Here is a 26,037-nt window from a genome sequence, read left to right as displayed (position 1 = left end):
GACAGAACAGATAGTTAATTGAAATATTATGGTTTACTGTCTTTTTTCATATTTACTTAAATGTCATCTGGAAGATGCAGAGACTAAGGTGAAAGCACTCCAGTAAATTTTTAAACACATCCTGAGGGGAAAAGACATAAGTAACTTTGAAAGGTTATGATATACTAAAGGCCAAGTTGTGGCCCTTGGAAAGAAGTAAGACACATCTGTTCCTCTAATATAATTATTCTACTTAAAAGAGAGCAGACTTTGAAATGTATTGAGAGGTAGAACTCTTGTTTTTTTTTAAAGACAATAAAATAGCATAGACTGGAATAGAATAGACCAATTGGAATGAATATACAATTATTTGGACCAACTGTTCTACATGCAAGATCTGTGGGACAATCACACCCAATGGCACTTTTTAGAATATTAGGTTTTTTTCCATCTTAGGGCTAGACTTTTTTATGTATTATCAGCACTCCATTTACATGTTGTACCCTTTATAGAAAACTGAAATTTTGGCCACGTAATAGAAAAAGCATAAATGAAAATTGTTCTTGTTTCATGCAAAACCATTCTCCTTCTAAGGTATGTTCATGTTGTTTGTTTCTGGTTTTGCAGTTGTCTAGTATGTTTCTTTTTCATTCTGGTGGTTTTGTGGGTTTTTTAAATTTATTTATTAATTACCTTTGTTATGCTAATGTCACCTAAATTATCGACTTTAGTCTTTTCATCATCTTTTCTATATATTTCAGTTTATTTTCATGTGTCTTTCTTTTACACTGGTTGTGTTTTCTCTCAGGCTTCTCTTAATTCTTATTTTCAAAAAGGAATTCTTTCTGTGTTCCTGCTCTTCTCTGTCTTTCCCCATCTTCCTTCCCTTATTTCTCTTTGTTTTTTGGGGTTTTTTTTTTTCCTGTACTCCCCTTGTTTATTTTCTTAGCTTACTTCTCTTCTTCTCCCTCCTCAAAGGTTAGATCTCTTTCTCTCCCCTTGCCATATTCCTAATGGGGAAAATATTTCTTATCCATGTACCCCATTTCTTATTAAATATCACTGCAGGAAAATCATAAAAAAGAGAGTTCTGTGCTATTGCTTGCCAGAAATATACCCATCCTTGGTTATATGTAGGAAAAGTGCATAAAGACATAAAATTTATCACATCTAAAACATTTTGTAGAGAAGGTAATCATGTCTCACTTGTTTCTTTATTAACACTGGGAACTTACATAAGATCAGAGGAGGAAATGTATCATCTTAAGCCAAATCTTACAAAGATTTAATATTATACTAGTTTTATAATCATAAAAATAAGGCCAACTGTAGTCAGTCATTTGCAGTATTGCACAGTGGTTCTACAGTGAGACTAGTGCTGTTAGTGAATAGAATCAAATATTTCTCCAGAATCTTCCCAGAACTTCATTTGTGTTTTTGCAGTAAGGAATATTTGCCATTAATTTACCTAGTTTGTATTCAATTTTAGTGAATATACTCCGGAGTATTACTGGTACAAAAATGTATAGAAAGCACTCAACCATTTACAGACTTAACCAGTCCTGGTTTTGAAGTGTTGTGTGGAGTGCATTTCATTAATGAAAGCTGATGCACTCAGCTCAGTCACTGAAAACTGTCATCTCCTGTGGACTTTGAGTATCTTCCTGACTTTAATAGAAGAGTTTTCAGGAAAATATGCTGTTTATTTTTTTTTCTTAAACATTAAAGGAGATGAAATCTTTCCAAGGAGCTACTTGTTATGAATTTCACGAGGAGCTCTCATGTGTGCTTCAGTGTATGTAATGAGCTCATCCTGGGGTAGAACATGTCTTGCAAACTCCTTCCTCCTTTAGTTGACATTTAGGGAGTCAGGAATCCCCTAAAATTTGTGGGAGTTATATCCATTTCACTAAGTCAGAGATCTGGTTGGTGTAATGCTGGTCAAAGGGCAAAACTCCTGACATGTAAAAGAATTTACAAGTATCCCACAGAGGACACAGCCTTCAGTTATCAAGTAAGATTTTTTTTGTTTAAATCATACTTTGTTTGCTTTCATTTAGAATAATACCTTTAATAAGCTGAAAAATACAGTAAGAAATATGTCTCATCCAAAAATTTATCTATTAAGATATTTTGCTATGGTATTTATACTCTTGTGCTTTTAATTTTGAAGATTAGTAGTTTGTGAGTGGTTGTCTTTGAGCACATCAAAAACCTAAATCAGCCCAAAGTGTTTTCCAATCTAAACTTTTCTATAATTCTATGATTTACATCCATATATATAATGATTGCCAAGAAGCATAAGCCCTAATTTCAGTATCATTCCGAACTCCTCTGCTCATCTTGCACCAGTAGCAAAGATTCTGCAGGATATGGGGATTTGAAGATTGTTGTGATGCAAAAACCATACTGCCATTTGTTAGAAGGTCCAGCCACAGCTATTATTCTGTTCCCTTGAAGAGCACTCTCTGCTTTCAGGAGCTGTGAAGAGCCAGCAGGCTTTTAGTACCCCTGCAGGCAGTTATCTAAAGTCATATCATGATTTTTATTTGTATTCTGCTGAGGACAGGCTCTTTACTGAGCTGCATAATGCACACTAGTGTAATAAGTATTGCTGCAATGAATTATTTCAAAAATCAGCTTCTTCTCTGTGCTTCACAAATATTAGATGATTCTTTCAATCTGTGGTGAGAAATATGAATGAATCTTGCCATCTGTATTTCCAGAGGCACTAATATCAAGAATATAAAAGCCAAAAGGGAAATCCCATCTCCCTGAAATCAGTGTAAAATTGTCACTATGCATCAAAATCTTGCTGGCCAGTGAATCTCTAGAGATGAATCACAGGCATTCTGGGCAGCAGTCCTCAACTCACACATTGCTTTTTATAGGGGTTGGACACTAAGACAAGGAAGCAAAATATAAGCTGAAATCAGCAGTGACCTATTGTAGCAGGTTTTAGGTTCTTTTAATTTTACTTCACCTTCTGTCTTTCATGCCTTCTTCAAGAAAAAGATCCTGAAAAAAAATGAAATAACAACAAAAATACCTATGTAAAAAAATGTCTTCTTCAGGTCTCTTGCTGTTGAATCGAACCAAGTTTACTTTTTTAAATTGTTTGTAGTGATGTTTCCAGGAAGTAAACTTGATGTCTAAACCATGGAATTAAAATTTGAAAGTGATGAAGGGTATTCTCTGGTATCATTTTTCTTAGAGAAAAAGAAAAACCTCTCTTTCTTTACAGTCCAGTTATCCAATTAGCAGTGCCTAGTATCGCCGTACACAAAAGCTCTAGTCATATACTTACACAGAATATTGGCCTTAAATTTCTCTAAATCTTAAAATATAAGTAGCATTATTTATTATTAAACAGCGAGTGCAAACTGGGGTTAAAGTTGATAGATTTACAGATGATGCAACAGTAGCAAGAAAGATGTTTCTGTATGAGACAGAGAATGTCATGTCTGAATGAATGGGCAATATAAAAGGCTGTTATATTTTTATATTTTTATATTTATACATTATCACCTTTCTGTTATCTTAGCAGTTTCTCTTTCCATTGTGATATTTTATTAATTTTAATAACTAATTTGTTTCTGTTTCTTTGGGTTTTTGTCCTTTTTAAACTAGATTTTGACATATGTCATCTGTTAGTAGCTGAAAAAAAATGGGAGACAACTTTTCTAAATATACGGAGCCAAAATTCTAGCTCAGCTAGAATTATAGTAAAGTCACTACTAAAGTTATGGTGCTTTTCAACCTTGAAATTTGAAATTATTTTGTAGTTGCAGACTTCGTCTTCCCAGCAGAGGGAGATTTTGATCCTTTTTGGAAGCTGAGTTTTCCCATCAGACTACTTAGTTAAAGTGTTGGTTTCTATGTTCCATGAGAACAGGAACTTCTGCCAAAACCACAGTTGTTACAGCACTTTAATGGTGTCTTATTTGTTTAATTAGTTATGCCAGTTGGCTGCAGAAGTCATAGACCCAAGCATTTTTCTTCATTTCTGTTAGACTGAGTCTCAGATTTTCTCAATATTTGTCTGCAAAATTATGCATATAGAAGTCATTTTGCAATGACTCGTTCTTTAGAAATCAAATTTATTTATTTCTGTAAGTTAGTGGAAGAAGGCCAGCTGTCAGGATTGGGATTCAATTCTACTAATGAAGTCTGTGTCAAAAATTGGAAGTTGAAGGAGGAATTGTCCTCCTTCCTAAATTAGGAGGACACCTTCGTTGTGACATTGTTAGGGCAGTCAGTGAAAGAAAGTGTGTAACTATAAACAGGAATGGTTATCATCCACAGACATGACAGCAGGAAACTAATAAAATCTTACTAAATTTATGATGTGTGTGATGAATTTCACTTTGCTGGAAATTGCAAATGCTTTAATCATTTTTTGTAAAGGAGGAGCATTCATTCTGAGAGTTTTGTTATGCTCCTTTGTCTTCCTTTACTTTGAAATTTTGTCCTCTATGAAGATGTTTTGAAGAGCCATGCAGAAGAATAGCAACTTACCCTATTTTATATCCTCATTACAATATGCATCTGTAGCTTTATTTCAGTGTTTCTCACAAATGTGTGCAAGTGCAAGGGATTATAAAAGCTGAGTTATGCTGTTTATATGTGAAAAGAAAAGCACCTAAAATCTATCAAAAGTAAGAAAATATGTGACACGTGCATCTTGAATTTAGCACTCTCTTGTACAACCTTTGCATATCCAATATATTCTGTAAGATCTCCCATTTATCTATTTGATGGATAAATGATAGGAAAAGAATGGGCATATTAGTTGAAATATGTAAGTCTCATTTCCTTATAAAGGAAGACTTGAGCAATTTACTTCCACCTGTCACAAGTTATAGATTATGTTTGGCAGCACACATCCATATGACTCATACCAGACTATATTTAGGATACTGAGGAAAACAGAGGATATCATACTATTGAGAATATATTCACTGGAAACCAACATCCACTAGTTCTGTTGGGTTTTAGTTAAGTAGTTTTAGCTAAATCATCCAGTTTGTAGCTCTTTAACTTATTTACCAACCACCACTGGAACTGTATTATTTAATGTTCATGATTTATAATACCTGATCATCTCAAAACCATTACTTGAAATAGTTTCTGTAGAAGTCCCTTTGATGAGGAGTGTGGAAGTTACATTTGAAGAATTAAACCTCTAAGTTTCAGTCCTATACAGGGGTGTAGACCACAGGAGTTAGATTTTACCTTGGATTCCAAAATTGCAGATTGCTTTGGGTTTTTGCTTGTTCAAATCGAAAGAATATGGCCTGATTTTTTTTTCAACCTTTATAGGTGTGTGACCTGATTCCAATCAGCTATGTTTAGGCTGCTCTTTATGAAAAATTAGGGTTGTTTAAGGCAAGAATATGTGAGGGGGAACAGCTGGGAAGTGCACAAGGTTAGCAGCAGTCATTAGTGAAAGCAAACAAGGACAAAACAAAAATGAACCTTGCAATTATAAGTCAATCTCCAGTCCTAGCTTCCACACCACAGGCCCTTCTCCTTTCCAAAATGTTAGCAACTGTCAGAGCTCATAATTTGCAGGTTAGATTTTGCTAAAGCAATAGGAGAGGACAGGAGGGTATAGGTCAGGCAGGGCAGGAGGCAGGGTCAGCTGTCTGCTGGCACCAGATGGATCTTTGTGATGGATCTTTGCAATCCGTGGATCTGCTCCATCCCCTGGAGGGGACACACACTGCTGATACACACCCTCTGACACACATGCTCTGACACACATCCTCTCACACTCATTCACTCACACTCATCCTCTCACACTCATCCTCTCACACTCATCCTCTCACACACATTCACTCACACTCATCCTCTCACACACATTCTCTCACATTCATCCTCTCACACTCATCCTCTCACACTCATTCTCTCACACACATTCTCTCACACTCATTCTCTCTCACACTCATCCTCTCACACACATTCTCTCACACACATCCTCTAACATTCATCCTCTCACACTCATCCTCTCACACATCCTCTCACACACATCCTCTCACACTCATTCTCTCACACTCATTCTCTCTCACACATCCTCTCACACTCATCCTCTCACATCCTCTCACACACATCCTCTCACACACATCCTCTCACACTCATCCTCTCACACTCATTCTCTCACACACATTCTCTCACACACATCCTCTCACACTCATCCTCTCACACATCCTCTCACACACATTCTCTCACACTCATCCTCTCACACACATTCTCTCACACTCATCCTCTCACACACATTCTCTCACTCTCATCCTCTCACACACATCCTCTAACACTCATTTTCTCACACTCATCCTCTCACACACTTCCTCTCACACACTTCCTCCACCCATTGGTGCCAGCCTGGTTTGAAGTGAGCTTGGAGCAGATGTTCAAGGTTTGCTTTGAATGTGGAACACGTTTGTGACAGGTAGAGCATTCACTGAATTTAAGAGCTGCCCAGTAAAGGCTCTCTAATGTGATTTTCAGAGGCTTGTAACTCAATGAAACCTTAATGAATACCCTTGGATTGAAAGCAATATAAAACCCCTTAGATTCCAAGTACCACTGCCAAAGTATTGTTAAAGGTTTTTAGAGGGAGAATGTAAAACTGGCAAAACATATTTCTCTTTCTCCCCATTTTCACTAATCCCTTATTCTGAAATGATGTGATTTTTTTACAAGAAACTTCATTTGAAGTGATTAAAAGCCCAAGGAAAAGAAATAATGTGCACATTTCCAGTGCAGAAGGTTAATGTTAGCCTTTTTTATTTCTTTGTTGAGTCATTTTGTGTCTTTCTGACATATCAATTATGTGTTATATCACTGCAGATAGTTTTATGTCAGGCCATCTACTTTCAGGTTACAGAAGGCTTTTGCAGTCTTTAAGCTAGGTAGTATTTTGTGCTCTATTTTTTATATCTTTTTGCTTCAGTGAGACTAAGTAGGATTTTTTTTTTCTGTCTTAGAAGTACTGTTAATAATAGTGTTTAAAATACTAAAAATGTCAGTGGCATTAAGTTGTGACACAGATTTGAAACCAGCCTTTATGGAAGATTATGTGTGTCATTTTAAAAATATTTTCACAAGGTGCTCTCTAAAGTTGCCACTGCAGTTTTCAACACAGTTTGAGTAAAGCTAAATATTGTACCCTTGCATAGAAACCATGAGCAGCATGGAAGTGATGTAATGGTATGTTGTGTGTGCAAAATCTTCTATAAAGTCCTTCCTAATTTGGATCTACCCAGCACAACCAGAAGGTGTTATTTCAAGATGCTTATCCTGTGGATCGTCTAAGCTGTTCAGTTCTTCTGCTTGTTGTTAGTTTATAAAACACTTATACTGCAATAAACTTTAGAAATATACTCCTTGGTTACAGAACAAACATAGTATGGATTACAATTATTGACATAGAACTTACAATTTCAGGTTTTATTAGTATTCTTCTTTTTTCTTTTTTCTTTTTTCTTTTTTTTTTTTTTTTTGTGCCTGGAAAGATCAACATCCAATTCCTGTTTGTGAAAATGAATTCGTTAGGATGTAACATTTTTGGGGGAGCTTCAGTTATGGAGGTTGAAGACTCAGTTTTTATCTTCCCTCTCCTCAGGTGTTCAAAGTTGTTTTTCTACCACAGTTCAGTTTGTTTTAAACCAAAATTAATTAGGATTAATCAATTCAGAAAAATAATTCTAAGGTTACATCTGTAGGTAGCATATTCATTTTGTTGGATGTATTCACTTTCATTCCTCTGATTTCTCATACCATCCTCAAGTGTTTTGTGTCCTTTCCTTTCAGTACCCTCATTTATGACTCTTTCATCTGTACAAACAAACAGTTCTGTCCTAATTAATTAGCTGACACATAGCTGATAATAGAGTGCTGTTTCAGTGTAGTGATTTTTGGGGTATTCAGAAGAAATAGAAGATTGTGTCTCCCATAAAATGGCTTTGTGCTTTTTGTATATCCAAGCATTACAGTTCCTTATCTCAAAACATCACATTTCAAATCCTGAGTTGATTTTGTCTGTACTTTTGCCAGCCAGAAAACTAAGATAACTCAATTTGGGTTGCACATCAGTTGTCATAGCTACCTGCAATATATCCCTGAATCTGCCTAGGTTTATCTCTAATGAGAAAGGGGTTACATTTTTCTCATAAAGCCTCCATAACTTTATTCAGCTGTGAATGGCCTGTGAAATACTGTCAGACTGGTATGGTCTGTTGCAGAAATCAAGCAAGCTTCCTCTTTTTAAAAGTCAGGATCTAATCCTTTTTTCTTCACCAGTGAATAGGAGGTCAGCTCCCATCAAATAGAGTTTCAGAAAGACAGGCAAATCCAATTTTATGATCACCACTTTTCTGTCTCAACACTGTGCCCCCACATCGTTAGACTGTGCTCAGTAGTTCCCACAGCTGATGGGATAAGCCTGTGATGTTTAACAGTGCTAGGTCGTGCTGATTATTTCAGCTTTGCCACTGACACTCTATGTAATTTTTTTTTCCAAATTATTTTAACCATCTTTACATGTTTTCAGGTGAGTATTCATTTATGGATCAGAACTACATTTATAAAATTTAGCTGAATTATAATGACATTGTGCTGAGTTGGTGTAAGTTTTAGTTCTACTGGTAGTTTTTACTTTTAGCTTAATGTAGACAGTTACATAGTTCAAATGTTTATCCCATTCCCTAGAAAAGGGGGCTAGAAAAACAACGTCTACTTCATGTACATTTGTGTTAATCAGTATTTATCCTTATATCGGCCAAGGCCCCTGAATCAGATAATGGTGTCTTTGTGATGTGAGCTGCACTGCAGTGCTGGACACGAACTATGATCTTGTATCATTCAGAGAGTTCATTGAAAGCATGGTTACCATTGATGCTGTAAAATCTGCTTCTGTTAGTCTGTGAACTGTTGCAGGACACAAATCACAGGGTGTTTAGCATAACATTTACGTGCTGCTGTGGGTGCTCAGTGCTCACTGTGAAATGAGAGCTGCTCCTGCAGACTGTACACTGGAATGTTGGAGCTCAAGCCCCCGTGGGCTGCTGGCTTTGTCTGCTCTGCCATCCCTCCCAGCTGGGCTGGTGCATCCCTGCTGAGCCTGCTCAGCTCAGATATCCTCGGATGACCCAGGAGCAACGTTTGTGCCCTTTTCTGCCAGAAAAACACCCAACACCTTTATTGTACAATTTATCGAAGAACACCAAGGAAAGATGCAAAAGTTGAAAGGAAAAAAAGCCTGATTTGCTGTCTTTAGGAAGGTAATTGATTCTTAAATTTTTAGATAGGAGATATCACTTGTTCATGATCCTTCTAGCACTTTGGAGGGATAGTCCCAAAAATACATATTCACAGTTGTACACAAAGTAGATTTATTGAGCTCTTGTGTTATATTAATTACATGATCAGTATATTCACATGGCTTAGATATACTGTATTTCACTGTCTTGCTCATATTCAGATAGGCTCTAACTTGCCAGAGATTTTATTTATTTTTTTTTTTTTTTTTACTGAATGAGACTATAACTAACAGATGTTTGTTTTTGGCTCCATTTCTACATTCTTTGAAAGCTGGAGAATTAAATTGCTGACATTCAGACAACACTAATTCACATATCCAGGGAGCCTAATTTGCCATCCCTGAGATTCTGATTCCTGGTGTTCATGGATTTAAAAACCATTTCAATGACACAATATAAGAATAGGCTGGGGAGCTTCAATAGTATGCTCCTGCTGAACATAATCACATTTTATAAACATCTGTGTCATTACTGGTGTGATTCATCTCTAAGCTGTATACAGCTGTGTTTGCAGTTTCAATTAACAATCCTCTAATTTCATATCCATCTCATGTTGCTAATTTAGTTAATTTATTCATAATTAAGAGTATTCTATTTTCTACGAAGGTTTGTTGAGCTTAGTGCATTATAAAAAAATCCCTAAGACCGAGGTATTTTGACTCTTACAAAGTCACATCAGAACAAAAATGCCATTAATGTACCTAAAGGGGAAGACATGATATAAGGGACATTTTTTTTTCTTTTCCAAGTGTGGAATGAGAAGCCTTTGGAAGGTATTGGCTTTGTGTTTGAAAGCAAAGGACAGTATGAATGTGCTCTTTTCTGCTTTTTTGCCCTTCTCCCTTTTGCCCAAAATCTAATGTAATTCTGTGGTTTAAACTAATACAATTGGTTTTAATATGTAGAAAAACCCAATACCTCTAAAAAGGGTGTTACTAGAGGAGGTATGTGGCAGACATGGATCATCCTACTTCATGCTTTTTTGTCCTCTAACATTTATATTTTACATTACAAGGTATTTAAAAGGACCCCTGTGATCAAGAACTGTGAGATAATTTCCAAAAAATTAAGCTTGAGACACACTCAAGTGAAAGATAAGGACTGTCTTAGTATTTATCAAAAGAAGTGTTTGCATTTTTTGAAATGTTTTTTGGATATCAGTAGAAGAATATTGTGTAAAAAATGGGTTAGAAATCCTAGAAACAAATCTTTTCCAGTTGTCCACAGTCTAATGATGTTCTACAATTTTTCCAGGATTGGTTACAACTCCCCAGTACTGTGTAAATACTGAGATACTGCCTTCTCTGTTATATTCACAGGAGGTGTATGTATAAATGGCTCTCACAAAAAAAAAAAAAAAAAAAAAAGAAAAAAAAAACCTCCTTCAAAAAGACTAAATATTTGTTTGAGATAAGTATTAGTGTGAGTATTGCTATAATTTGAAGTAAACAGAGAGAACTTGTATGGAAAACATTGAAATAGTGTGATCAATATGTCTCAAGAAGAGCTGCAGGTTTTTAATGACAGCTGCTGAATCCTTTATAGCTGAAAATCACAGTTGTCTGCTGCATTTTCCTTTAATCTTCCCCTGCCTACAATCTCCTTGATGCTCTTTTTAGTTTCTCTCATTGCTCTTTTTCTCCTTGAAGCTTGCTTTCTTCCTCCTCATATAAGCTTCTCCTTGTCTGTAATACCATCTACAATTATCCCACTATTTATTAAGAAAAGGCTAGGAAGAAAATCATTAAATGAATAAATAGAGAACACAGCTAGGAAATTTATAATCTGAAATGAGAAGAAATTAGAGGGATAGAGAGAGGTAAAGTGCAATGCAAGGTGAGGTAGGCTTTTAGTCCTGGCTGCTGTATGAATCACAACCTTTTCTTTTCCCAATAAATCTCTGAATATCAGAGTTAGTGAGAGATGCAGCTGTGGTCTAAGCAGACCTCTAAAGCCCTTCAAAGCAGACAGTCTCATAATTTTACTTTCTTCTGCTTGTCAACTGTTAATGCTGAAATGCAATATTCTGAAGACAATAAAAGTTTGAACCATTTTAACCTTTTAGCTGCACACTCTGTGTATTTAGCAAATAGAATGACAGTTGCTTGCTGTACAAATTCCAGGCTGCCCCACCTTTTTCTGATTAAAATGGTGATTAGGGTTAAAGGAGATTATAGCAATTTGCCAGGGTCCTGTTCTGCTGCAAGCTCAAGGTAAGAGGGTGATTCAAGTGCCTGCAGAAAGATAGATTATCACTGGTTGTTCAATTTCCAAGCTTCTGTGGATTTTTACTCTCTTTGTTATTTGTGTAGATACTCCAGATTTTACTATGCAAGAAAGGAAACACATTCATTTTTGATGCACAAAAAAAAAAAAAGTTAATGATTTTTTTCCCTCTAAGGAGAGATGGGTCTTCAAAAGGGAGCAAGTAGGTCTTTTAAATTTTGTTTTAATATCATATTCTGGATGCTTGTTGCTTTTTCTTTTCCTTTTTCTTACTCTACATAAAATGATAGGGCAATTGTATTTCAGATGCTAAGTTTAAAGCCTGTGGAAGTCTGTAAACCTATGTGAATTCATATTTGAAAGAGAATTGCATGTGATTTATTTATTTAGAGAGATGCCTGTGCCACAAGTTGGAAACAAGTATTCAGACCTTGAACCATCTTCCTGATAAAATTAAAATTTTCAGATAAAGGTTTGGGGGTTAAATTCTAAACCCTCAATTCCATGACATTAGATATGGGATTCCCATCTGTGTTTTGCCCAAAAAAGGGTTTTATGCATGCCATATTATGAAAAATATGATCAATGTTTATCTTCTGCATATTTTTGCTGGCAGAGAGAAAACAAATACCTGTCATGAAAATGTTGGCACATTTTTGTGTGTTTCAGCTTTATGCCTTTAACACCAGAGGATAATTTTATTTTGGCATGCTCTCAGAGCTCCTGGGGGATCTGCCCATGCAGGGGAGCGTGGCTGCCATGAGTGCTGGGTTCCTGTGCTCCCACTTGCTGCCACACAGAGTGAGCTGTTGAAATGACCAGCTCCCAGTTTGAGTTCTGGCTGCCCACATTGGTTTAGTCATCATTTGTTTTGCTCTAGCATATGCCTGTTTTAATAGAAAAATCACTGTTATTTGCAATAAATAATAGTCTTGAGATGCATTTCAGTTAATATTCTTCCCCCTCCCTCCAAAAGTAACTCTTCAAAGACTGCTCTCTGATCTTAAGTAATGCACTGACAAACCTCCCATCTGTCTGAACATCTCTTTCTCTGGATCAGCCAACACCTAAAATGTTTATGTTTAATGTTTACTTGTTACCTAAAACAAGTATGATGATTTTGGGTCACTATCATCTGGAAAAGAGATCTGCATTTAACTGACCAACAACACAAACTGGCCTGGATCTGAGCAAGAAAAAAACTGCCAGAAAGGAAAGGGGATCATTCAGGCTACCAGAAGACCTGAGATTTTCCAGTTATGAAAAAGCAATTTTTCCCTCTGAGAGGATGCCCACATCTGCTCCTGGATATAAGTGCAATAAGTGCTGTGTGCCTCACCTGTGCTGCTCCTGCTCACTTCAATGGAAGGCACATAAAGTCAGCGGGATTTATCTCCCTGGCTCCTGGTCATGTCAATCTGTTACCCTCCACTTGTGGAAAATCTTCAAACGTTCCTGGCCTGTTACACTGCACGAAAAAGTCTGTGCAGATTTGAAAACCTAGATTTGTTTCTGAGGGGGTTTTATGTGCTGTCTTCCCACTCCGAGGACTGTATAAATCCCATTAAAGCAGCAGCCTCTCAAACTACTTCAGCAAGTTTTGGTTATGGATTTTCTTTCTTTTTTGAGTATTCAGATACATAGGTGAACTTCTAGAATTTTAATTATATCTGTATCTGATGAGCTGCAACAATGTAAAAGGAGTTTGGGTGAGATTTAATTTTAGATAGCAGCTTAATTAACTGCATTTGTAAAAACCAGTAAAGCTTTAATTAAATTTCTCTACATTAACTTAGTTATTTAATTGAAAATTTGTTGGGATAGTCCTTACAATTTATAACTCTTCTTGTATGGGAATCTTAAATAACAGATCCTAATAATAACTAAAAATAAAACCCAAACTATATTTAAGTTTTTGCTAGATTTCTAGTGGCTTTTTGCAAATAGCAGAAAGGGGTTTTTTTCCTCCTAAATATTTATTCTGGTTCATGGATTTTATAACAGGATCGGACATCTGATTGGACAGCCTGTAAGTGGTGATTGAAGATGTATTTTTCTCTTCTCATGTGTGTTGGGGCCAGTTTGTTTTTATCCCATGTCAGCTGTTGTCCCTTTTTCAATGCCATATCAATGCTGGCTTGTGCTGCTAAAAAGCTACAACCTGCAGGACTTTCCAGGTTTGGAGTGAGCTGTGTTGCACAGAGAAAGTTACCTGAGTTGTGGGACTGCAAAATTCTGTGCTGTCAGGGATGTACGGGAGCAGGTCCAGAGGTGGGAGCAGATGTCAAAGACACTTCAGTCCTTGTGTAACCTTCCATGGGCACCTGCACATTTCCAGCACAGCCTGTGGCTGCTCTCCAGCTCCCTCTCCTCTGGGAGAGATGTGGGGAGACAAAGAGAGGCTGGAACTCTGCACATCCTTGGGAGAGGGAGGTGCAGGTATTTAAATAAAACCTTGCACTGCGCATCTTCTCTCATGAGATGAAGTCATGAGAAAAGGTTAACCATTTCTTTTCACAGTAAGGCTGCATTGACCTGAAGCAGAAATATATATGTTCTAATAAACATGACATGAAAATTTAAAGTAATTTCAACTTGTGTTCCATTTCTGAATGTACACCAATGATCACTGTCTTTCAGTGACAGCACTCTGATTTTCAAATAGTATCTGCTTTCCTCAACTTGAAACTATTCCCACTGCCCTACATTTTCCTCAAAATTCAAAAATTAATTTCATTGATACTTTGCCAAAGAGACTGTTCCTTCCCAACACCTATTGCATGCATCAGTTGCATAAATGGTAACTTTACATCCTTCTAGTGCAACTGGATATTTTCATTGATTTTTCTCATCTGATTCATTAGAGTCCCTTCATATTTATTTCTGTAATGCACTGTCACTAATCTGTACAACAGAACAGAAGAGGACTTTATGTCCTTCCTGTGTCATATCTTTCTGGTTACATATTTGAGACAAAGCATACAATCCTGCTTGCTTGCTTGCTTTCTCTGAGGTGCCTTTCTTTCTGAGTTTATTTCACACTGCTTTGTTGTGGTACAATAGGTTGCTTGAAGTAAAGTTTGATTTGTATATACTCTTTAATTATTCAGTGAAATGAGCAGTAAGAATGTAAATTCCCATGAAGATGTAGAGTAATACATAAATCAGGATGTTGGGTAGGATGTTAGGCTTATGAATTCATGAGCCATTTTTCCCAATATTAGGAATTGCTTCTAAGTGAACCAAAATAACTTGTTCACAAGAAAGTCTGAAATAATGAACAACATCTTTATGATCTCAGCCTACTTGGCCAACTTATAAAATGGGTGATGGTGCTTCTGGGACAATTTCTGTAGCTGTAGTGTCTTTGATAGCTGATGTAATGTCTGCAGACTGTTAGAGCCTTAAAATTACAATTCCAGAAACTGGTGACGATTATTCTCCTTCCTAAAATTTAATGCACTTATTTTAAAGGCTGTTTGCTCTAACAAAGAGTTCACATTCTAACATTTTGTATTACCTGGTTGGTATAGAACATGTGTGTATATATAGATATTTCTTCTATACCATTCCATCGAGAAGGTTTATGCTAATTAATTTCATAGTCATGCATTATTAATTATTCTAATAAAGTCCATCTTGCAGCTGTCTTGGCAGTGTTTTGTTTAATGGCCTCCATGCCCTGGTACATTTCAGACACAGCACCAGTTCTTGAGCACAGAAGGAGATGCCCAGTTTAACATTTGTAAAATTTAAATGTCAACACAGTGTCAGACCTCAGAAAGATCAGAATTCAAAAGAGGCACCAAGTCTGCAGTTTATTCCGTAGCTCTTAAGCACAGCTGAAGTCAAAGTACTTTCCATTTCTACCAAGTAAGAAGCAGGTATTCAGTTACAATTTATTGTGATGTGTATTTTGCTTTGCCTTTAAAATAGCAAATAATACTCAAGTCTGATTACTCGGTAATGTGTTTTGGGTTTACAAATTTGTACAGTCTCATGGCAGTTCATAATGTGGAAAATACAACTTTTAGAACATGACTTCCACTGTTCCTTATATTTTCTATTTAATATATGCTGGTAACAAAAGGGAACCTGTAAATGGCTCATTCAGTCTGCATTTATGATATAAATGGTAGAATTCCTAAAGACTGTGACTAGAACATTTTGAATATAAATACTTCAGCATACTATAATATGAATCTATTAGGGAAGAAATGTTAGCTGCCAGTATAGGAGTTGGTGAATAGTTTCCCAATTAATTAGAAAATCCCACTTCTGTTGTTAAACAATTTTAAGAGCTTGTAAAAGTGACAGAAAACTGGCAGGCAAAATGGTTTTGGTGATGTAGGAGTCGAGATTAGTAATGCATTTTCTCAAGGGAACAATGTTTGAACAAATCCAAGGTTTTATTTAAAACTTCTAAGACTAGGGAAAAAATAGGACTATACTAAAATTGCATCTTTTGTCAGCCTAACTTATCTTTGAAGGCACTCCTCTCATTTCCAGTGTTATTGATTGTGTTTTGAACCATAATGCAGTCATAAATGAATGATTATCACTCTGGATATACCTCATTTTTGTAAATTCTGTAACTTAATGGGTAGTCATGACTGTGCATAGTCAATGCCACTGAACCTGGATTGGATCAGAGACAGGAAAAAACGCTGGTCCAGGAGTGAATTAATTCTCTAGAAGTGAATTTGTTTGTGCCTCCTTAACTCAGTGTACTTAACCTTATGCAGCAAGATGTAAAAAACAAACACAAAAAAAAAAAAAACCTCCCTGCCTGTCTAAAAGTGTGATATTCCATCCATATATCCCAGAAGTCCTTCAGAGGTCTTCAGGAAGTTCAGTTCTTTGCTAATTAGAAAATGGCTTGACTAGAATGATGTGGAGTTTCTGCTGGTCTTATTGAAGGAAAAACAGCTAAACTTTAATTCTATACTTTTCAGATATTATTCTGCACTTAAGCAGACCATAATTTTTGTAAAGTTTTCTAAGTATAGTCAGAATTTAAGTTCTGGGATTATTTTGGAAGGAAAAAGGCTGTTGTATCTGTATACTCCTTCCCATATGCTTATGCTCACACTTCAAAACAGATTTTCTGACAACAAGGGAAACAAAAATAGGTTTGAGAGCTGACAAGCAGGTACATAATTTATTCTTGCAGTACTATAGGCTATCACAACAGACACACAGATGGTTGTCTGAGGAAAAAAAACCCTGCAAAATGAATTTAAATCCAACAACTACCTCTGTATAGACTTTAAAGGATTTTCCAGTTTAATTGAAAGTATTTCTGATTAACACAAAAAAAAAAAAAAGACACAATGCCATCATATTTATTTTGAATCAATACAGACATGAGGCCAATTTTTCTATTTGAAAAGTGAACTGGAGTAGGCAGAAATGTAAATTTTTAAGAGGCCTAACCTGCAAATTGCTGTCAAAGTAGAGATTCCAATAGCCTCTTTTTTTTCAGCTTTACTTTTGGCCACACTTTTAAAAGAATATGGGCAACAACCTTGCTGTGAGGCAGGGCAGGCAGTGCATTTTTGGAATCTGGAGGCTATAGAACCATGGAATGGTTTGATTTGGAAGGGTCCTTTGAAAATCATCTCCAGACCCTCTGCGGTGAGCAGGGACATCTTCCACCAGACCCAGCTGCTCGGAGCCCTGACCAACCTGACCTTGAACGTTTCCAGGGATGGGGGAATGAGTCCTAGGTAAGAAAGGAAGAAAACACAGAAAGAAAGAAAAAATAGGACCCTTAAACTCTGAAGAATCGCTTAAAACAGGCAGAATGTGATAGTATGAAGGAAAAAACAGGAGCCCAAGCAGAACCTAATAGGAAAGTGGCAGTGGTGAGAAAGAGGAGCAAAATGGGAGTTGGGGGAACTTCTTGTTGGTATTGGAAGTGAGAGATACAGCAGTAAGGATTTACCTCTTTAAGTGTTATATGAATTGCTTTGCAAATGTGTCTTTTAAAATAATCTGAACTATGAAGAAATGAATACATTTTGCTCATATGAGCCTATAAAGTTATATTTTTCCTTTAACAATTCTGCACTCTTAAGATATATGATCCTGCCAGTTGTTCTCTCATATGATGAACATTAACAGTACAAGATCTGTACTCTTGGTTTCTCAGCTGTTGCTTTTTTTCTGTTTTTCCTCGCTGATTGTCATGATTGTTTTCTCTTGTACAAGACAAATGCCAAATAATAAGACATTAATGCAATGGCATGGGCAGCTGAACTAGAAACACACTGATAGAGTGTATTCCCTTGGGGAAATGCCATGGAATGGTTTACAAGTGCATATATTTCAAAATCAAATGCAACACCAGTTTCACTGTGGATGTTTTTCTCTAAAATACTTGTAGGATTGGAAAGTGAAGTTTTTTCATTCTCACTGCACCCTGGTCAGTTCACCAGCTCTTCTACAAGATCTCAGCTGTCTCAAGTGTCTCAAACTGGAGTTTGGAAAGTTACTTTGGGACTTGTAGCTACCTTACAGCATCATGTCTGCCACTGCTGGCAACTGTAGAGGATAAAAATCACCCAGTCCACAGCAATTACAGATCATCAGAGTGGAATCTGGCTTCTGCAGCCAGGAAGAAGTTACAGACATAGGACTGTAGGCCAGCTTTGCCATTCCAGCAGTATCTAATCAAAGCACTTTTTGTTTGTTCAGAGGAATCTTACTGTACTGTGGAGTTACTGACTGAATGGACTGTCTAAATAATGCCTTCTGTCTTAGGTCTGGTTGAGTTAGAGTTTTGTTTTTTTTCCTGAGACTGTGAGGGAGACTATGGAGGTTGTGCAAAGACTTATCAAGGTAGGAAATATAGGACATAATAGGATCTGCAGAGAGTGAGTTCTAATGGTAGAAAGAGAAGGGAAAAGGAAAAATCTTACTACAGAGAGGTTTTACCCTTGTTTTTAAAGAGATACATTCAAAAAAGCATAACAAAATTATTGTAACTAAATTGTATTAATAGGCAAAGAGAATGAATAAAACAAATGGACTAACAGAATTGGTATGGCCATGTATATAACAAAAACAAAGTTTCATCTACATGGCACTGAAAGTAAGGACTGACATTATTGTTCAGAATGAACAGAGAACAGCTAACCTACTAGGATGGAAAGGTTTCAGAATTAAATGGCTCAACAACCACAATTTTTTTCCATGGGGTTTTCATTAAGTTAAAAAAAAATAAGTGTGAACACAAAAGCTCCCAGTCAAATCTTTGTATTTTCCATTTGTAAACTTCTGATTGTAAATTATTCTGTTCTAAATAAAGTTACACAAGACTCAGTGCAGCTTGAAATTCCTCTGTATATCTCATTCAAATGTATAAATTCATTGCTCTAAATAGCATATTGAACAACCATTATTTCATTTGCTTTTTACAGATGATCTAATTATTTTTATTTGACACAATTTTTCAAAAAGTTTTCATAAAATTTTTTCTGCCTTCAGATTTCTTTAGAAATCCTGCCCATCTGGATGTGTTCCTGTAGGTTGACCCTGGCTGGAAGCCAGGTGCCCCCAAAGCTGCTCTGTCATCCCCTCCTCAGCAGGGGAAAGTTCAGTGGGTATTATAATGGCTCATGGGTCAAAATAAGGACAAGGAGAAATCAGTCACTCTCTTCTGTGAGAAGCTGCCAGAAGCTTCCCCATGTCTGACAGAGGCAATGCCAGCCAGCTCCAGGAGGGACCTGCCACTGTCATGCACTGATGGTGTCGCCTTGGGTCAGTTTCTTGCCTTCTATAACCCCTGAGAATAAATTTCAATCTGAGAGGCACTAATGATTTTTTTTTTAAAAAAAAATATGTAATCTGATCATCTAGCATTCGGTGTCAGTTTTACTGAAGGAATCAAGTCCATCTTTGTTTCTTAAACTGTACATATGGTTTTAAGGTGCTCTTTCATTGCTTTTTAAAGGTGTTTTCATAGAAATAATTATGTCACACTTAAGTTTTATGAGTTTTAAGACCATGTTGGTTCTATTTTTTTAGTCTTGTGGAGTCCCTTCTTGAGCATGTCCTTCATAGTTAAGTCTTTCATAAACAGATTTTTTTTCAAGAAAATGCTAATTTGTTCCTTTATTTACCTAGCTTGAAGGCCACGTGTCAAACCGCCACTGTGATAACAACAGCTTGTGAGTTAGACATTCAGAAAGGGTTTCTGACTTAGTAAATTAAAGTTTTGTAACTGCCAATTAAACTGCCTGTCAGTAGATTATATGGTGCTGCTATACAGATAGTGCAAATTCAGGTTTTGAGTCTGGCTTCAGTCTGTGTGGTAAATCTTGTCTTTACTTCTCTCTTATCCTTTCTCCTCATTTCACAAACTTGAATTGCACTCCCCTTCAGTGGCACTTCATCTCTGGATCTCCATCTTGCTTACTGTCTAAATTCTCCAAGATCTATTCTTAGAATTTCCCAATTATCTTTAGAAACAGATGAGTAGTAAGGCAAGTCTAAACAGAAATAAATTATTTACTTGGCGAGGGGGGGGAGTTATAAAAAACAGATAGCTGTGAAAATAAGATGGGAAACTTAAGAGAGGTTTTTATGGCATTCAATAATAAACAACAAAAGCATTTTTCAGAATGTGATGTATTTTCTGGAGGTGAAATGTTCTTTCTCATGGTTGAAGCTGTGCAGGTGATAAATATATTTTAACAACTCTACCATGAAATGCACAAGTTTGTTCCATTCATTATTTAACTGATATGCAAAAAAATGTATGTTTAATTTTTGCGCCAATGTTTGAAGTCTTTGAAATGGCAATAGTCAGTGCAGACTAGTCACAGTTTTCCTGGAAATACAAAATATCTTAGCCTTAATTCCACACCCTCCTGTGGGGTTGCACCTTGGAGCTTTGAGGGAAGGAAGAGCCCTTTCTCTCTCTGCTCATGGGAGAACCTGAATCTGTGATGTGGACAGATCAGGGGGTTGAACAAAACCGTTTTCAAAGATTTTAGCTTCATCTGAGATCTTTACAGATTGACAGTGGTAAATAGGGTATTCAGCTGTTCAAAGAGAGGGCTAATGAAAACAGATTTAAGATGAAAACTGCATGTAACATTACTGGAATTACTGGAACAAAATGTACGGCACTTACCAAGTGCAATATTTGATAATGGGGTTTTTTGACACACGTGAAGTGATGGTTTTCTTGCATGCATGCATACACTGTGATCCTTCATGCCAGGATATCTTTTAACCTTCACTGTGTACCATTCTACATCCTCAGTAAAGATGCGGCTTAGCTTTATTTATTCATTTGTTCATTATGAGCACCCTTTCTTCTCAAAGAGCAGCAACTGAAAATTAGAGACTGTATCTTCCAACTTAAATTAGTTTTTTAACATTTTGGTTGAGCAGTGTGGGCTATATATAACTCAAGTTTTGCTTTCATGTCAATTGGATTTACTCATAGATTAGGAAGCATAAATACATAGATTTTGGCCAGCTGCAGAATGAAGGCAGCTCCTCTCACAAGTCATATCACACTATTATGGGAGTGTTGCTATTATCTTCAATCAGCACAGTATCAATCCTATCAGCTATTGCTCCCATTTGAACAGTTATTTCCCTAAAGTAATTTTATTATCTTTCAGAGTGCCATATGCATGTCTTCCCCAGGGAGAAAGAGAGGCTTTTATGCAAAGTCAGGAGCTGTAGCAGCATTCAAAGAAGTGCCAGATAACAGGGAGCATCAAGCACTGATTGTGTGGTTGCTCCCAAGCTTGAGCAGCTGCTGGGGTATGGAACATTCTGTAGAAGTCATTGAGATAGAAAGGCTGTCTTCAAAAGGTTCATGGGACAAGAACAATAAATAAAAGTTTGCTTCATCCATCCAGCCAGTAATCTCATGAAATGAAATTTTTCTTTTCCTGCCGTGTCAGCACTTGATTGACAAAGTAGTTTCAGTCATCTTGAAACAGACTATTATACTCTTGAGATTTCCAGATGTAAGAATATGGATGAAACAAACAAATAATGTGGATAGATCACATTGTCATAAAAGTGTCCTGACTGACATTGTCCTACTTGTTTCACCCTGCTCAGCTAAAAAGGAAACCAAAGATGTGATGTATTTGGGGTATTTTTAGGACTAAGGATTATTTAGAGTGAACAGATTTATCACTGTTGGTGTAAGTCTCAAAGAGGAAGAGAAGGAGAGAGCAGAAAATACAAAAGAGAAGAGACAGAGGATTATTACAATGGCTACTGCATGTAGAATCCTTTTTGTACATTATTATCCTAGAGTGTACCCCTGTAAAGAACATTTTTGTCTCCCCTTCCACCATCTCCTGAGCCTTCTGTATCCCTCTTCCTCCATGCTTCAGTCTTCCCAAGAGTCCTCCTCCTCGGCATGCAAAATCACTTAGGAAAACTAAGCTCTATAAATTTCAAATATATACATATATTTACAGGGTTATTCTGAGTGTATGCCTTAGTATAAGCAGAGTTGTCTCAGGAGATGCATAATTCTCTTCATTTCTGATTGAGGAAAAGGCTTTTGCCTCTCTCACCTTACAACTCCTGAGTTAGAATGAATATAATTCACAGACTTACCTGTATATGTTTTTCCATGGTATTTCGTAAGTAACAGCACAGTCTAAGCAATTCTTCAGGCCTTATTTATAAATATTATTGGATAAAATTGAGAGGTTTACTAGGTATTTATGAGAAATGTATTTTCACTGCATTTAGGGTAGCAACATGGGTTTGGGAGTGTGAATTGAAATTATAAAAGTGAATGAAGATGCTCAACAACAAATTAAGAAGACAAGAATGGGGAAATGGTGGAAAAAACAGGACTGAACATCAAAGTCTCTTGAACACTGATGGGATGATGGTTCCCAGAGGAATCAGAGGGCAAATGAGTTAAAGGAGCTGAAGGTGGTGAAAGAAAAATCTTTGAAATGGTAATCAGCTAAAAGTAGTGCTGCATAAAGACAATACTGACTGAAGCCTCTGTTTCTTTTAGAAGTAACCTGCATTAAACAGAGGTCCATGCTATGAGAATTCTTATTTGCACTTATGAGCAACTATTCCCAAAACTAATGCTAGTAATAGCACAAGAAATTCACAAACCTGGGGAAAAGGAGCAATAAAACTAATATAAGGAAAGATCAATGAACTAGAACTATAAAAGAATAATCTTCACAGGTGATCTCAGCCAATACAGGATTATTGCATAGGCATTTGTTCTGGGGCAGATATAAAACATTCCTTGCGTGACATTCTACTTACAGTTCCCTAAGTCACCAGAGAACCATTTCCCTTGGGACAAAACCAGTGGATGTTACCTGACCTTTCAGAAACAAATGGTATTTTCAGTGCAGCATGAATTTATTACTTTTTATTAGTTTAATGAGAGGAAGAAAAAGAGAAACGAGGTAAAAGAAAATCAAAATAACCATAAACGTCTTGTCAAGAGAGGGTATGGTTTTATCTTAGGGATGGATTATGAAACATTAATAAAGAGCATTTTCAAATGAATTACAAAAAAGAACTTATTTTAAATCTTTTTGAAATAGTTTTAAAGATAATAGAAAAGAGTCAGTTCTATTTCAAAAGTATAAAATCTATAGTGATGAGAAATAACAGGTTTCTAGCAGAGAAGCAAAATAAATAAAAAAGGCTACAGGAAAACCCTTTTTTATGTCTTTATAGTTGTATGTTAAGGAGACATAACTGTGTTATACATAATGTTATTTTCTGTGTATGCCCCAAAAGTGAAGCAAAAATGCCTGAAAAACCACATGTATCAAACAACCTCGTCAGGGTAGGAACAGTAGATGGTTAGAGCCTAAAAGGAGTCATGTTTAAGCAACAACAGAATCAGAATTAATGGTTTAGCCTTTTCCTAAATCCTTATGTTATTTAACATATATTTAACATATATATAACTAGGAAAACACATAGCAGAAGTTTTTTCTTCTGAATAATGCTTATTATAATTTATAATCCAGAACCCTCTAAATGCCCTGTGGTTTAGCACAATTGAATAAGATTTAATATCACTGACACAGCAGAAATTTTGATATTCATAGTGCAAAAAGAGAGGACTCACTTCAGATCTGTCCCTCCTTCCTGATTCCATAAGATTTCTGTTCCTCAGTTTTAACTGCAATTGTTCACTCAACCCTTTGCTGTAGGCCACCATCATTCCTGTTAATTCCTTCAGGCTCTCTGCGGCTGATCCATGTGTGTCTTGGTTGTGGGGCCCAGAGATGAGCACAAGATACCACCTAAAAGCCATATGGATGTTGAGTTATCCTGAAGGATAGACAGAATGTTGCTTAAAAAAGATAAAAAATTATGTGGAAACATTTCAAAGCTTACAGTATGAAGGTATGCAGGTGCCTTGATCTCAGAAGTCAGATTTGATCTCAGGAAGAATACGTGACATGCTGAGCTCCTCTAGACAGTTTTACTTACCACAGAACATATTCTCTCCCTAGTTGCAGGCACCTAGCTCCCACTGACTTTGAAAATGTCAAACTGCATCAAAGTTAGATTCATTTTAAGATCAATAACCTACCAGAGGTTCAGGGTAGCCTATACATTTTAGTTTCTCTTTTCCCCAGCTTACAATACAGAACTAAGAGTATATATAGTTTCGGCTTTCTGCTGAAGGCAGAAGAGAAATCCCTGGATCTATAGGTCTGCCCAGTCAGAGCTCTAAGGAGTTTGTTTTATGGGAACATATAAAAGACACAAAAGAACTTTAAAGTAGGAATGATATGCTGGAAAAAGAGCTTTTGAGAACTTGTGGCTGAGGTTTAAGGAGCAGACCAGTATAGGTGACTCTGTAGTGGTTGTCTGCTGCAGGCCACCTAACCCTGCAGAACAAATGCTTGAGGCCTTTTACAGGCAAGTGGAAACAGCATCCATGGGGGAGCAGCCTGATTATTTGCTGGAGAGACAACAGCAGGTTGTAAGCAATGCAGTGAGCTCCTGGGAAAATTCCTGACAGAACTGATGAGGGAGCCAGTGCAGACAGATGCTCTGCTGGACCTCACACTCACAAACAAGGAGAGGCTCTCTGAGGAGGTGAAAGTCAAAGGCACTCCTGGCTGCAGTGACCATGAGAGCACAAGCTGGACTGCAGGAGAGCAGACCTGGTCCTCTTCAGGGATCTGCTTGGAAGAATCCCACAGGATAAACCCCTGCAAGTAAGAGAGGTCCAAGAAAGTTCATTGATAAGGAAGGATCACTTTCTAAAAAGCTCAAAACTGGTTCATCCTGAACAGCAGTGAGTCCAGAAAGAGCGCCCAGAGTCCTGTGTGCGTGAACAAGGAGCTCCTTGCAAAACTCAAACATAAAAAAGGGACTGCACAGAAAGCTGAAGCTTGGACTGGTAACCTAGGAGGAATATAGAAGCACTGTCCAAGAGTACAGAGATGTGGTTAGGCAAGCCACAGCCCACCTGGACTGGAATATGCAAGGGGGTGTCAATGGGAATTTATTTATTTGAATTTGAAGATAATGTAAATTAAAAATTGAAAACTTTTTAATTGGTGTAGTGCTGCTTTCTGAGAAAAATAGTTGCTAAATATCAATGTTTGTAAAATCAGTTTATTGGTATATTATAAAAGGAATACAGCAAGGAATCTGGCAGAAAAAAAATAGTTGATACTGATTAAATGGGTACAAAACTCAATATTAGAAAAGAATTCATGTTGTTGGACAGTGAAGAATTTGAAAGCTTTGTTAAGAAATGTTCCAGAATGGAGGGCAGCACAGGAGTTTCTAGTACCTTTGAAAGGCTGAGCCCATTCTCAGCTCATACCAGTTTCATAAAATATTTTATATCCTACAAAATTTCATGGATAGAAATAAGGAACATAGAGTGGCCTTGCAGAACCTGCACCAGCTTGTGTGATGTCTCCAATGGGAACAGTGGGGATATCAAATGAAAGGCCTCCCTGAGAGAATATCTTTTATCCAAAACAAAACAAGTAACATTTTCTAAGAGAATTGTTTCCTAAAGATATTTGTTCTTAAGATTTCACATGGTTTACAACTGTTTTATTCTCTCCAAATTTGGATGTTTTTGTTATTTAAATTTTAAGACCTAACTAACTTCCTTTCCTCAGGCACAGAGATATACAAAGGCCAAAGTGCACAGATTTAGGATTATAAAACAAAAGCCTAAGAAGCTGCTTATTCACAATAGACATATTAATTCAAGTAGATAATTCTTTTATTTACTGTTTTCTAAGGCTCTGTGCCCCAAGCTTTAAGATGTTTCCTGAATTTATATTACATTTTATTCTCGTTTCATCTGAAAATATAAAAAAAGCAGTCAAAGTGCAATGCATGTGTTCTACTATTTCTTATGTTTTGGGGTTTTTTTTACTGGAATGGGAATTTCATGAAGTCACTCAGATTTCAATCTGCTGAAATATACAGTCCCACCAGGACCCAGAAATTTGAATTTAGTCTTTGTAACAGCTGTAAATGCATGCAA

General features: G+C 36.7%; 1 protein-coding gene across 8 annotated transcripts in view; it reads left to right on the top strand.

The window, feature by feature from the left end:
* The window catches only part of DMD (dystrophin), a 1,148,466-nt gene that overhangs the window by 989,355 nt on the left and 133,074 nt on the right, over positions 1-26,037 (top strand). The gene's annotated exons all lie outside the window — the stretch shown is intronic.

This window comes from Pyrgilauda ruficollis, unplaced genomic scaffold (assembly GCF_017590135.1).
Source record: "Pyrgilauda ruficollis isolate IOZ18807 unplaced genomic scaffold, ASM1759013v1 scaffold29, whole genome shotgun sequence".
Taxonomy (NCBI): Eukaryota; Metazoa; Chordata; class Aves; order Passeriformes; family Passeridae; genus Pyrgilauda; species Pyrgilauda ruficollis.
This window is presented reverse-complemented; position numbering and strand designations above follow the sequence as displayed.